The 14,470-nt window shown below is 38.9% G+C and overlaps 1 long non-coding RNA gene across 2 annotated transcripts in view; it reads left to right on the top strand.

The window, feature by feature from the left end:
* LOC148189544 (uncharacterized) overlaps positions 1 to 14,470 on the top strand; it is a 50,607-nt gene that overhangs the window by 2,482 nt on the left and 33,655 nt on the right. For both annotated transcript variants that reach the window (XR_015776528.1, XR_015776527.1), the window contains exon 2: positions 9,905 to 9,971. This is a non-coding gene — a long non-coding RNA (uncharacterized LOC148189544). The remainder of the gene's footprint in view (positions 1 to 9,904; positions 9,972 to 14,470) is intronic.

Below are 14,470 nucleotides of genomic sequence, written 5' to 3'. Positions count from 1 at the left end.
AAACATACATCTGTCATTTTTTAAAAATAATATGTAGTGATTTGGATATGCACTCAGCAGAGAGTAGCTTTTACTCATGCATGTCTGGACAAGGGATTCCTCATGTGGCTCCCTACCGAAAGTCTTTCTTATCATAACAGATCTAATGATAGAGGATTCTGTCTGTCAAACATAATGTAAAGTACTCAGAGGAAAAATATGAAATTTTGGGATTTAGAATAACCTTGACTTGTATTTATGAGCTGTACATTCAGATTTCTTTGATAATTATCACAGTGTGTGTACATGTGTTTGTTGTGTTTGAGTCATAATGAGCTCCTGTTGTCTAACATTGTTGAATGGCCGCTGAACACATTGGCTGATCACACCACCACACACACTTATTATGCGTTCCAAGAAATTGGTGCGCGATTTCAGAACGGCCCCTAAACAAACACAAACAACAAACTCTGGGTCCTAATGGTCATTTTGGACCACGGCCTCTCAATCACAGCCAATCACCAGAGCCAGTGCCACCAACCAACCCATCTGCTGGTATTAACTCACCTCACTGTGGTGTGCTAATGGACAGTTAGGATCCAAACCATGTTTTTATTTTAATTGTAGAGTGGGTTAAAGCTGAGGGAGTTTATGACCTAACGACAACATATTGAGTTTCAGACACAGCAAGACACGCAATACAAGACTAACAGCTCCAACAATTCAGAAACTTTAAAAGTGACAGCCTCAGCTGATCATAAATGAGTTCAATGAAGATTAATCTTATTAATCACTTCTTTTTTTATAATAATAATAATAATAATAATAATAATAATAATAATAATAATAATAATAATAATGATGTGAGTTTTAAACTGCTCTATGGAGCAATCAAGTGACTCATACACGGATGGACAGCGGATGTGTTGCTCACATGAATGAAGAAGTTTCTGGATATTGCATGACAGGTTGTCTTGTGTTGTTAAAGCCAAAGACGTCAAACTACAGTATGTTCCTTTTAATGAGGGGTCAAGTTGTTTCCCAGCATACTCTGCAAAAATGCTTCATGTGAACATCTTGAGTAAGGTCTCTAAAAATAGAGAAGCACCTAACAACACCTCCTCCAGTGAAAACTGTCGTCGGCCTCCTGAACTGCAAGAAAGGAAAATCCTCAGTTTTACCACACATGCCTCTTTGTGTCCGTGGCAGCCGTCTTTATTGTCACTGTTTGGGAAGTAGTCAGGATTTTGCTGACTGTTCATAGTCGGGCTAAAATTGTCTGGGCAGTTGAGTTTCTATGAGTTTTATCCTTGATGTTGCAATGTGTGAAAAGCCAACATCCCTGATGCCTTACATTAAACTGTCTTAACCAATAAGTGCAAAATAAGCACATTTAGTTCTCAAAAGTAATGACCAAGAACACAAAAACTGATGTAGTCTGTATTGTGTTTAATTGTGCCACAAACTCACAAGCTAGACATTTGAGTGTTACCTCATTCTGGAAGTTGCTTGATGTTATATCCTAATTTGGAGGCACTAAAAGGGTTATGAAACACAGACATATAAAACTCATTTAAAAAAAAAAAAAAAAAATATATATATATATATATATATATATATATAATATATATATACTGTATATGGGGGTTAGGAGAAGATTATGTTTTGGCTTAAAACACCCACGTTTGGTGTTACAAAACGTCTGGAAAAGCAGAGACAGGACAGCGTAAATACATCCATGTTTGGTGACTCAAACGTCGCTGAGAAAGACTGTGATATGAAGGTGAAAAACACCAAAAGACAACCTGTGTTGTGTTCCACCAACTGGTGGAAATGCCACGAAGGGTCACCAAAAGACAACCCGTGTTTGTTGGTGTTTTGGAGCCTATCCCAGCTGTCGGGCGAGAGGCGGGGTACACTCTGAACAGGTCGCCAGACTATCGCAGGGCTGACACATAGAGACAGACACACATTCACACTTACATTCACACCTACGGGCAATTTAGAGTTACCACTTAACCTGGTCAAAGGTCCAGACGTCGCCCCAACCCGGGTTCGAACTGGGGACCCTTTTGCTGACAGCAGGGAAAGTACACAGTCATCACAAAAATAACAAAATGCATCCGTTTTCCTCACCTAGTCCTTGATTTTGCTCTCAGTACTTCTCAGCCTGAATCCAAGTTTTTTATTTTTTATTTTTTAAAGGAGTTTTTGAAAAGAAAGTTAAACATGGACCTTCAACACATGCCATCTCTCAGTTTAAAGCAGCAAACGTGAAAGTCTTTAATGTTAATGTTGACAGGTAAAAAGTGGCTAAAAAGGCTAGTATATAAAATGAAAAATGTTTAGGGGTTTAGAGTTTAGTGCATCAGTATATCACAATATTAATGTACATTTATCTTTGTAAAGTTTTATTCACAACACAGTTAGCCATAAAATATTTCCATTTTAATACATTTTTCCTTGCTTTTACGAAAGGTTTTAATGATGCTTTTTAAAACTTGGATGCTCTTGTGTCTATTATTAGGTGTTTTTCGTCTGCAGTGCACTTGGGGTTCCATAGTAATAATACGCTGTATAATTGCATTGTTTTGAGTCACTGCAGTTGGCAAACAGTCAACAGACCAAGGACTCCTGATAAGTCTGCTTCCTCTTTCACTGGTCCTTGTAACTGAGCTGTTGTACTGTGTAATCCTTCATGTCTGCAGAGTGTTAGATTAAGTGAGTCAGACTGATCGGGATACATTTAGCACCATTGTTACTTTCTTTTGTAGAAAAAACTGAATAAAAAAATGCACCCATCAGGATCCGTCTGAGCAGGGAAGACCTGTCAAGGTTGCTGCAAGGATGTCGGTCGCTCTGTTTTTTTTCCTTCTTGCGTATAAAATCAGTATCGGCTCACATTCCAAACAGATCGTAACAACACAGGAGGGAACAGTGGCAGACAAACCAAAACAAGGCAAATTTGCTTTCTCCCAGCAGTGAGGCATCTGAGTGGGAGGACATATCATCAGGTTGTTTTGGTAGACATCATAAGGCTTTGTTATGTGCTGTGTTGGAGGGGAACGCAGGGAGTTTTTTGGGTGTTTGACTGTGCAGATTTGTCCATGGCCAAATACAGTTATGTTGTGTCTTTAGCGCTGAAGAGGTGACTTCAGGCCCTGTACTCTCTTTGCATGTTTTTGCATTGGTCAAAATAACATACAACACTGTGAAAACAAAGCAGGTTCTTGCTGTTGAAATTTACCAAACCAGCTATTCAAAAGCCAGAGGCAACCAACAAATGATGGCAAAAGGCATAGAAATATTCTGATGATGTTTGACAGACTGTATTATTCGAGAGGATTTATTTTCAAGTGCTTTTATGCAGTGTATAACTTTGTTGTTTTTATGATGGCTTATATAGACAAACCGACAAGACTAAGAGTCTACAGCCAACAGATGTTTTGTTCAACCCTCTCCGGCGCTGTGTGTGATAAGTGTGGTATTCATAACTGAGTTGCGTGTCATCAATTAATCCTTTGACGTCAAGACCAAGCTGATGATTTGACCAATAAGATGTGGCCATGTGACGCCTTCATGTTGTTCAGTACAGGCTGGACGAACGGGCACTGATACATCAGGACGTCGGTGCTGGTTCAGATCTTGTTGACTCTAAAGAGAGGTGGGGGGGGATCAGCTTGCAGCTCCCCTCCCTTTCCTTAGCTTCATGGAAATCACTGTAACTTCAGAGGGGTCAGAGAGCAGACAGCAAAGAGCTGCACGGAAAGCTGCTCCCCAGAATATTCTGGAAGAGGAAAAATACCATTCGGGAACAAACAAAATCCCCTAACAACATGTGTAAAAAGAGCGGCTTTGTTTATGTGTGCTCCTCCCACGGTTGTAATTCAGGGTTCCACAAAATCGACTTGTCGCTTTGTGTTGCTTATGATCTGTCTCTCTTTGTTTCAGGGCTCTGTGGTTCTCTTTGTTTGTGAATCCTCCTCAGTACAATGGAGGCTCCACACAGAGCCCAAAATGCATGATGTGATGGATTTTTAAATCAATCAATCTTCAGTATCTTGAGATGCCATCACCACAAGCCACAGCTTGATTTAATCAGATATAACAACCAGAGTGGATGATCTCAGAGCCCCAAATCTCTGAAATGAACAGCTGAAGAGATCCAAACACTGACGTTTGAGGCAGGTATCGTTTCTCACTTCAGCACCTATTGGCAAGTGAGCCAGTCAGTATATGTTAGACTCCGCCTACACTGTTTTTGACAGTGAATTACTGCACACTGCTGCTCCATCTGGGAAAGGAAATATTTTGTAATTTTTTATTAAGTTCTGGTGTGCAGTTGTTAGAAGGCAAAATGAATATATTACAATTTGGACTGAGATTCAGGTTTAATATACAGACATATACAGACACACACTTAGAGGTCCTATATTGTCTATTTGTTGAGATTACCTTAATTATTAGTCTTTATGTTTACATTAAATCTAATTTTGAAATTAACTTAAAAAGTAGTTATATTTACTTAATTTTTTAAAATTTTGTTGCAACTTAAGTATGACAAGTTTGATTAAATCAGTCTTTCCAAGTTTTAGCAAAATCCCTAAACCAAGTTAGTTTAACTTAACTTGATCATGACAATGGGGATTTTTTAAAATGATGAAGTAACTTAAACGTTTGTTGTCTGCGTGGCTTCCTGTATTGCACTTGTCAGTGGCATCAGGGAACCAAGTGTACTTTCAGTCAGGTCAGACTGCGGTTACCTGTTCAAACACACAGTGAATTGGTCAGACGGTGCAAATGTATTCCCTGTGTGTTATATGCGTAGAAGGCATATGCAAGTTATTTTCCCTCCCACGCGACGGTGCACGTGGGCTGGCTGTTTTGTTGGGAAAGCTGGCTGCGTGCCAGGTCTGCAGGGAGAAACTCTCTCCTCCATAATGTGACAAAAATGAAAGCAGCGTTCAGGAATGTATTTTTCTTGGAAGGAGCGCAAGATTAGCACATAGCGCTCTCAGAACTGCAGAACAGGAAAACAATGGTGGGGCTAAGCTGATGAGACGAGTTAGTTTTGACTTGAACGTGTTGCCCAATCGCCTTGATTTAGGGCTTGGAGAACACTATGTCCCACGAATGCAAAACAAGTCAGATGTAAATACCCTTAAAGCAGAAAAAGGGGGTGTGGCAGAACTTGGTGTCAGATATTAGTTAGATAGTATAGAACAAGAAATAGACATGAGACTGACAGCAGAGACTCTGCGGTTTCTTCTCTGCAGCAAAAGTAGAGATGCTCATTTTCATGCAACCACGTTTCATATTAACTTTCACATTCTGCATTTGAAATTTCATTTGGCTTTGGGTGTTAGAGCGAATGACACATGGAGGCCAAGTTCCTGGCAGCGGCCAGATTTGATTCTAAACTGCGGCCTTTTTGGGCATATTGTCCCCTCTCTATCCCCCCTTCAAAATCTGTCGCATATATGAAAATAATTAGGGCTGCCCCTTGAAAGTCAGAGGTTCGAATTATCAGTCAACCGATATTGCTTCAAGTCCAGCAGTCCAGATAATTCAGTAACCATAATGCAGCCAAACACTGAGCAAGTGTTTAGGCAGCCAAAATGATACAGTTATCTTTGATAAACTGAAAACACTAATCTCTGTGAATCTGGAGTTATATCACGGTTACGTGAGCACCCACCTGTCGCTCTGCATAACTTTAAGCCTTTATAACATTTAGATGTATGAGTTATTGACCCTGTTACAGTTGTCATGAATGCTGAAATTAACTATAGAGACCAATTTTTTGTACCAGGCTGTAAACATGTTTATTTCTGCTGTAAAGTCGGGCATTTTAACATTGTGGTCTATAGTGAGCTAATTAAAAGGGCTCTAAGTTTCACTATGGCGATTGACTTGTTTCATTTTTCAGCTCCAGAGGCAGTGTATCCTCATACATTTCGGTTGATATCCCAAGAATTAGCCCCCAACGAATGACGTTACATTCATAATGTAATGTGACATAAAGTAAGATTTAGGAAAATAAACCCCCTTTTACTATAGAGCTGCCCTATTACATAATGTCAACTCCCAAAAAAATTTTCTTTAAAATGAGGAAGCACCCCCCCCCCCCAATATTCCTGAAAGACAAAAAAAAAATGCTCAGTTGGCTGAAAGCATCTGACTGGAGAGAGGATCTCTGCTCCTGATGTGGTTTCTAGATAAACACTATTAGCTAGGTAGTGTTACTAATCCCATCAGAGTCAAGTGTCAAATCTTCTGATACCAAACAGCAGCTCAAACACTCAACAAATAATCAAATTTACACGTCTGCATCAAGCTGGCCTCTCTCCTCTTGGAGGGAACAGGTTTGTTTTTACACTCTATGGACCAGATGTGTCATCTCAGTCATGTGCAAGAAGGTTAATAACTGAAATTAGGCCAATTATTATAATTTTAGCCAGTATGTGTGTGCCGCAGCTGCCGTTCCTCTTTTTGGTGTGAGTTTCACAGTGAGGAGTGTTAAAAACTGGCCTTCTATTCTGCAGCGCCTGTATCAGCTTGTTAGATCTTCCTCTTCTAGACTCAACTGTTCCTCCTCAGATTAAAAGACAACCACAGTACTCATCACTGCCTGAGTACATTTGGGCTCTTGTTTATTATCTACTACTGCTCCATTTGCTCAAACAAAGCTGCTGGGGTCGAAGCTATCAGCAGTGTGGACAGACTTGCATGAGCAAGAGGCAATGAGCTTTAACTATATACTGGAATGGGAACTGTTATGTCTGGAAAAATAAAAACGGAAACGGAAACGGAAACGGAAATAGCCCAGGAAACTAAACTGAAAATAAACTAAAGATAGGATGAAATACTTTTAACACTACAGAAAGTAAAACCATTCTTCTGTTAAAGTGGAAGTAAAGCTAATTTTCATAAACAGATATCTGCATATTTATGCAGAATCTGAGGCAACAGGATAAGATTTTGGTATCAGAAGTATTCTGGTTTCCGTTTGTAGTACGAGGAATTTGACCAATCATGTTTGAGCGGGCTGTGGTTGCCCACAGGTAAACAGTCCATGTGGAGAGCAAAAGCGGTGGATCGTATTGTTGAAAATACAATCTTACAACCCTTTGTATCAGTTTTTTCTTATTATCTTAATTGATATGCAGATACCTGTTAATAAAGACTAGCAAAAATATTGTCTGGACCTGTTTCTAGTTGCTAATGAACTATAACAAACTCAAAACAATGGCTGTCACACAGGGCAGGCAGTCTGGGTCTGGATATCAGCTGGCTACACTCGAACCCACGAATAGTGGCCATTGTCCCCAGAGGCTTATCGTTGTCAGACCGATAGCCGACAGGTTCTGAGACTGAAGTAAAATGACCTCTCAGGGGAGACAGAGCTAACACCCAGCTTTGGTAAATGGACTTGCACTTGTATGGCACTTTTCTGCTTGTTCGACCACTTAAAGTGCTTTCATTTTTACTTATCTCATTCACACATACACACATTGGTGGCTGAGGCCACCGTGCGAGGTGCCACCTGCAACTCAGTTGTTTTTTTTTTTTATTTATACACAATCACACACTGACAGCCACTGGGAGTTTGGGGTTCAGTATCTTGCCCAAGGATACTTTGACATGCTGTGACATGAGGAGTCGGGGAATCATCGCCAACTTTCTGATTAGTGGATGACCCACTCTACCCCCTGAGCCATAGCTGCGCCATTCATTGTAACGGATCAATGCTGATGGAAACAATAAATCAGATAATTTTACTGGTACACACCCTTTTTCGCCATGTATAAGATATAAATTAAAATCAGGAAAGACAACACAAGTGAATGAGAATATTTAATTTGATTTAAAAGACACCACAGTTCCTATGCAGTTTGATTGATTTTTAATTCCTATGCTTGACCGTTTCTTTGTTTTTCCATAAGTCTGCAATTTTATTTAATTCAAGTGATTTCCTCCTTTGTGTAAAATATTTCGAATAACCATGTGTATGACAGGTTCTGTACAAATGCAGTATAAACTGTTGATTATCCCTTTTTGTAGTCAAAAAGTGTCAGCTATTTTTTCCTTCTCCACTGTCTATTCACTTTAATTGCCATAGCAATCCCGCTTTTGTGTCTCCTCCCTCTGTTCGTTCTACATCTTTTCCTTGAGCTTCTTTCTCACATCCGTCCTGCCAGACCGCTCTCTCTCTCCTCTGTGACCCTTGACTTCCTTACTTCTGGTTTCCTGTAATGCGGATTTACTGTAGGAACTGGATCTTATTGTACTGCCAGTAGTTCTGGATAAGGGTGTCAGCTAAATGCCTAAAATGTAAATGTTATTGTGAGTGTAATTTGATTCTGCCTGTCTAGGACTTGTTGTTGCCCCGCCATGAGAGGCTCCTTGTTTGGAGTGATCTGATCCGCGGAGGGGGGGGTGTAACTCCCTGCAGGGGAAGACGATGGTCTGTGGTTGGTTGAGACATCAGGGGTCGATGTTAAACTGCCCGGCCTGCAGACAACAAGAGCTGATAGAGAGCAGCAGAAAAAGAGCTGATCCACTTTTAAGTCTGCAAGAAGAAAAAGAAAGACTTGCTTTTGTTTATTATTTACTGACTCAAATGGGGAGACACAGCAGTTATTGTGGTGCTTTTGTCATATGCTAATAGATCAGTGAGGTTAATTATTTCAAAAAGAGTCAGAGTTTTTTGTTTTCAGTTGAATAATTCAATAATAAGGGCATTGCATTTTTTCCTGTTTCCCTTTAATGTACATATCCCACTCCTTTTTATCACATTATTTTTCCAGTTAAAAAAAGGATGAATTAATTTAGAAAAGAAAGATTAAAATACAGATCATTATATTAGGATAAACATTTGAGCTCCTGTTGGGACAATATGAAACCTCCCTTAAGTTGCTATTAATACACATCCTGATATTTCGTCACGGTAAATTTATTACTAAAGTCATACTGTTATTTGTTAGCAAACAGTGCCCTTCTGTTTTGCCTGGCTCCATGTCGTGCAGATACAAAATAAAAGTGTGGTTGAATAGTGCTACACAACAACCGTTGGTATTTCCCTTACATTCAGATGATAACTTCGAAGCTTTGGAGGCTGAGTCTCTTTCTCAGTTAACTTTGTGGAGGAATAAAAGGTTAAAACTTTAAACTCGCATCTGATTTAAGATCATCCATGGTTTATTCAGTGGTTGTGCTGGACCTTCATGCCTCTGTAGCTTTTGGAAAAAATAATGTTTTTTGTTTTGTATTTTTGTTGTGTGCATGACACAATCAGTGAAACACAGTCATTGTTTTCTTCAGTTTGATAGATAGTATATAGAGTTAGTCTGGTACTAACTGGCTGTTATATTATGTTTTATACTGTGTTAAGGATTAATCCAAAATTACTCTATTTTTCTTTTAAATTAAAACAGATGATGTGGCAAATGATTACATATCCATGCTTTACTTCAATTCACCCAAGTTAGCAGCCATAACCAATATGCCATAAACAATTTATGACATACTATGATGTAGTTGTAAGCACATATAAACAACTTGAACTTCTACCGTGAGCACCCATTAGTAAAGGCTGTTTTATAAAGATGGTTATTAAAAATGTTCTTTATAAGAGAAGTTTTAATGTTGACATATCCTGTGTTTTAGTAAACATGCCTTCAGATCTGCTTACAACTACACTGTGTATAATATGGGTACTATTTGTCTCACTCTCAGCATGTACTTCAGTCTTTTATTAAAAGACTATTAGATCTGCCAGTTGACTATGGTGTCCCACAGGGGTCAAGTTGTGGTCAACTTTATGTTGTTATCATGCCCGCTTCATAGGTTATGTAACACATTCAACAAAGTGAGCACAGAAACTTCATCTGAGGTTTTTTTTTTCCATGTTCACTTCTCACAGTTCATCCTCTTATGGTCGTCCCCTCGGGAGGAAGGGCTATCCTGGGTTCTGACGTCGGGCTTTATGGGTAAGTAAAACAAAGACCTATCAAGGGAAGAGCCTTCATGTAAACAGAGTGGTTGTTGCTGTTAATATGATTAAGATGAAGAGACAAACGTGGGCTTAGGTCAAGTTTTGAGATTTGAGAAAAAGAGAAAGAATGAGTGAAAGAGAGTGAGATTAAGAGCTGTATTTCTTCTTTTTCCCATAATATGTAGTGATAAACTTCCTTTCATTTCAAATACATCAATGCAGTCATGTTAAACTGTGTGCAATTTTTCAGTAATGTGGATTTGAAGCAGGCTTCATGTGACACATTTTAATTCCTCGAAATAATCACATTTAAAATAATTAAAACAACTTAGGTTGAGGAAAATAAGGTTTTGGTGGTTGCAGTAGATGACTGAGGCTGACAGGGTGGCTGCTCATCTGATTTTCTATGCACACTCTTCAACTTTTACGGTGCCAACTGTTATGTCAACGTCTCCTTTGAGGCATGTGATGTCCATGATACATGGAGGACTTTTTATGCATTTGTAAGACATTGCTAATTTTAGAAACTTTGGGAGCTTGTGTTGCCTGTGTTACAGGCATTAAACTACATCTAAATTTTCTCAAGCTGCTATCCAGATAATGTTTTGTAATGTTTTTTTAGTGTGATAATGTTGTTTATGGTCCAAAACAATAACATGGACAGTGAAAAACATTTATGTATGTCCGCCGTGGTGGCGGACATACATAAATGCAGTATCTGTTGTCTGAGCAACAGCCCTACGGACAGCAAAAATTGCATTTGAGCTGGAAGATGAGTTAATGATGGAGGGAAGTTTACCACAGTTCATTTACACATGCTGATACAAAGCTGGTTGGAAATCAGCAAATTTTCCTTTTAGGCCTGTGAGGGTTTAAGTGCTGTGGCCTAGGGGTGGAGGCTGAGATTGGGCCAAAAGGATTCTCTGTCCTGACCATAAAGTCCATGGTCCTGACTTACCAACAATGTAAACAAATTAAGATGGCAGCAAAACATAGAGGCAGTGAACAGCTGTACCAGCCTATGATGTGGTGTACACTCGTCCCACTCATGCTAAAGCTGCTGGATTCCAGCAAACCCATTTGTGACCAAAACCGATCCAACAGTAGTGAAATATGTGTTCGTAACATTTCATTTTGAGTAGCCTAACTGAGTCATGTTGGTGGTCTTTGCTCTTTGCCATAAGTAGGCAAGTTGTTTGACTTTGATAAGCAGTGTTTTTTTCCCAAAAGCTGCACTTAACGGGGGAATAAATCCCATAATTTCTGCCTACACTCTCATAATTTCTCCTGCTTTTCTCAACAGTGACAGGCATCCACCCGCAGTCTCACTTATGGTTTACATGTCTCTAAAGTAAAAAAAAAAGAAAAAAAGAAAAGACTTTCTGTAATGTGACAACAAAAACCTCTGTATATTACAACAGATATAATGGCACCAAAGGCAGATATTGAAATTAAGTGTCATTAAAGCAGAACAACATCTTGAGAGACAAAGCAGCTAAAGAAATCTTAAAAACAAAAACTAAAAGCTGTTTGATCATCACAAACCTGCAAAAATCAAGCACGTTTCTCACTTCATCATGAGGACATTGTTTAAAAATTTGGTGATTTAGGAAAAATTTAGCCTGATAATAAATCACTAGAGGTGATAGTTAACTCTGTATTTCACTGGTTAAACACTTATTTTTGCAGTGTGTTTGTTTTCTGACCACAGGCAGTCTTGGTATGTAAAGCTCCAGGAGACCAGAGCACAAAGGTGTGTTGTGCTTCTCCGATTGGCTTGTGTAGGATGAGGTGGTGTGATGGAGGGAGCGGGGGTTTGGTGGTTGTGTCCCCGACTCATGACTCAGTATTTACGTGTCCACGTGCAGCTGTGCATTGGCCTGTGCAAATGTGAGTCCAGCCAAGTTTACTGTGTAACTGTGAAGTTCAACTGTGGGAGGTTCAGTGTGCAGACATGTCACCAGGTTCATACTGCTGACACAGGATGCTTTATTAAAACTTCGTTCACACATTTGCTGAAAGTTTCCTTGCTATCCTTCTTATTTTCTGCCACGTGACTCGAGTCTGTGTGACCAGCAAAACGTTTGTACAGAGCAGCATTGTTTAAGGTCTTCTTTCAATAAATCGATGATTGGTGTGAATCCACCCTGTTTATTACATTTTTATCAACATAATGAGGAAATGTTGATAATAAACATGTTACATGTGCAAAATGTTCTCTGACAAAATTATTATAATATTATTTATTTATTATGTTTTCCTTTTCAATATCTGATTTGTCAATACAGTATCTGCTTATAGCAACCAAAGCATAATAAAAAAAAATTCTTGCTGAAGTTTAAGCAATGGCAGGGCTTGCAAGGTTAGCAAATGATCATCGCTTTGATAACACATCAAAAAAGTCAAAAGTGAGTTGTGAAAATTACAATCTATTAGTCAATCAATCAATCAATCATTCTGACCAACTTCCTACTATTTCTGTACAGTGCAAAAACATAGCCCTTCCAACTTCCTCTGAAGTTGCTACTGAATTCAATCCTCTGTGTGATTACACTATGATCAGTATGTAAAAACATAACATAATTTATGGAAGACAGTTTAGGAAGAAGCATATAGAATAAGAAAGAAGAGGTCCCAGTTTTGACCCCTGAGGAACACCACAATTTACCATGAAGGAAGACGCGATGACCAGTAGAAACAAAATTCCCAAGTCAGTTTAATAGGAGAAAAAACACCTCTAGACAGCCCTATATAAGCCAACACAAGGCTACAGCATTGGTTTTCTGAATACTTGGATTAAATCTATCAGTAAGACCAGAATACTGTACTTGATAGGGATCCAAAGAAACAAACTAAGAGCCACATCATTTAACAAAATATAGCCCAAATATTAGTAGGTTTCCATGGTATAGCTCAGGTCTGTTACTTCTGACTGTCTTTGTGACAGTATAGTCAACCGTGCAGTGAAATTGTAGATGCCTTTCAAATCCTCAGGTTTTCATGGATGCAGAGGTCATAGTATGCATCTTTTAAAAGTTGGACCACAGTTTAATGTTTAAGCAGTAAAATACCTTTTGTTGTGTCCTGCCCTTTGCACTTCTTTAATGTAAGCTTAATGCAACTGTTACATAACTGTATCACTGTACTGTAGCTCAAATCCATAAAGCCATTTTCTCTGACCTTGGCTTTTATGTGCACTATCTCAGGTGTTTTTTGCCTTGTAGGAGGCTTGCAGGTTATAAACTCAGCTGTGCAGAGCAATAAAATTGACTGGTGTGTGAAATTTAAACAGTCTGTGGAGGCAAGGGAAAACTCAGAGTTAGATAAAGAAACAGAAAGTAGAGGATTTAAATTGCCCCATATCTCTGTCCATGTCCTGAAGTCAAATGTGTCTTATCATTTTCAAACCACAGATTCTATTTTTAGACTTTGGGTGAGCAGAAAATGTGCATGTTGTGACCTGACTCTTGACTCGCATCGACAGCTTTAACATGTGAGTTTAGGAGGATAAAAGGTTTGTTGCTGTACATTTTGTCCTGTTGTGTAACCACAGCTTGACTTGATGAGAGGAAGTAAACACACGCTTTACTAACTTCACCATATCCGCTGAAATGAACGTGTCATGAGGTGGTGATGACAGGCAGGATCTAGATTTATATATTATTAACCTTTCATTTCTTTTCATAAAGCACTATATTATACCGTCAGGGTCACAGAGATATGCAACAGGTTTCAAATTCCAGGACTTCAAAACAAAAAAATACAACCAAAAATTCAGCATATTCTACTGTAAATTTTCGTTCTTTCTTTGTCTAATACCTTTGCTGTCTAATGACATTCCAAACAGCCTCATCTGCACTTTGTTTACTGCTAGTTAGCAGAGTGCAGAGCTAGTAAGAATGCAGACACATTAAACTAATTTGATAAACATTATAATTGATGAACACCAGTATGTTTACATTGCCATTGTGAGCATGTTAGGATACTAATGTAAGCACCGCTGTACCAGCGCAATGGATCAAAGGACTATATGTCACATGCAATGGTTGAATAGACCAACAGAAAACTTGCCTCAGAATTTTTCAGCTGATGGTTTTGGTGTATGTTCAGTCACACCACTCTCATCAGCCAGGTTTCCAACAGCTGTATGCTGCTACTTTTTTTCTTTCAAATAAAGCTTTTATAAACCCACTGTAAGCTTCCTGTCCCACACAAACAGGAGAAAGACGAAAGTCGTGACTAAATTGTTGTGAACATGAAGAGGCAGATATTTTCAGTATGAGTCATTGGAGACCAAAACAGAGGTTAATTGGAGCAAATATTGGATTAAAACACAGTAGTTATTTGGCTCTATCAGTTTTAGAAAGTGTGCGTCATTTTTTGTAATACTGGAAATCATATTTTGTAATATCATTTTTTCCGTTTGTTGTCTGTAACCTTTGACCCTTGACAACCATAGCCTTAGCTGCTTATAATGACGTAGACATATTGCAG

The sequence above is a fragment of the Plectropomus leopardus genome, chromosome 5, assembly GCF_026936395.1.
Source record: "Plectropomus leopardus strain MGB_pleo_1.0 chromosome 5, ASM2693639v1, whole genome shotgun sequence".
Taxonomy (NCBI): Eukaryota; Metazoa; Chordata; class Actinopteri; order Perciformes; family Serranidae; genus Plectropomus; species Plectropomus leopardus.
This window is presented reverse-complemented; position numbering and strand designations above follow the sequence as displayed.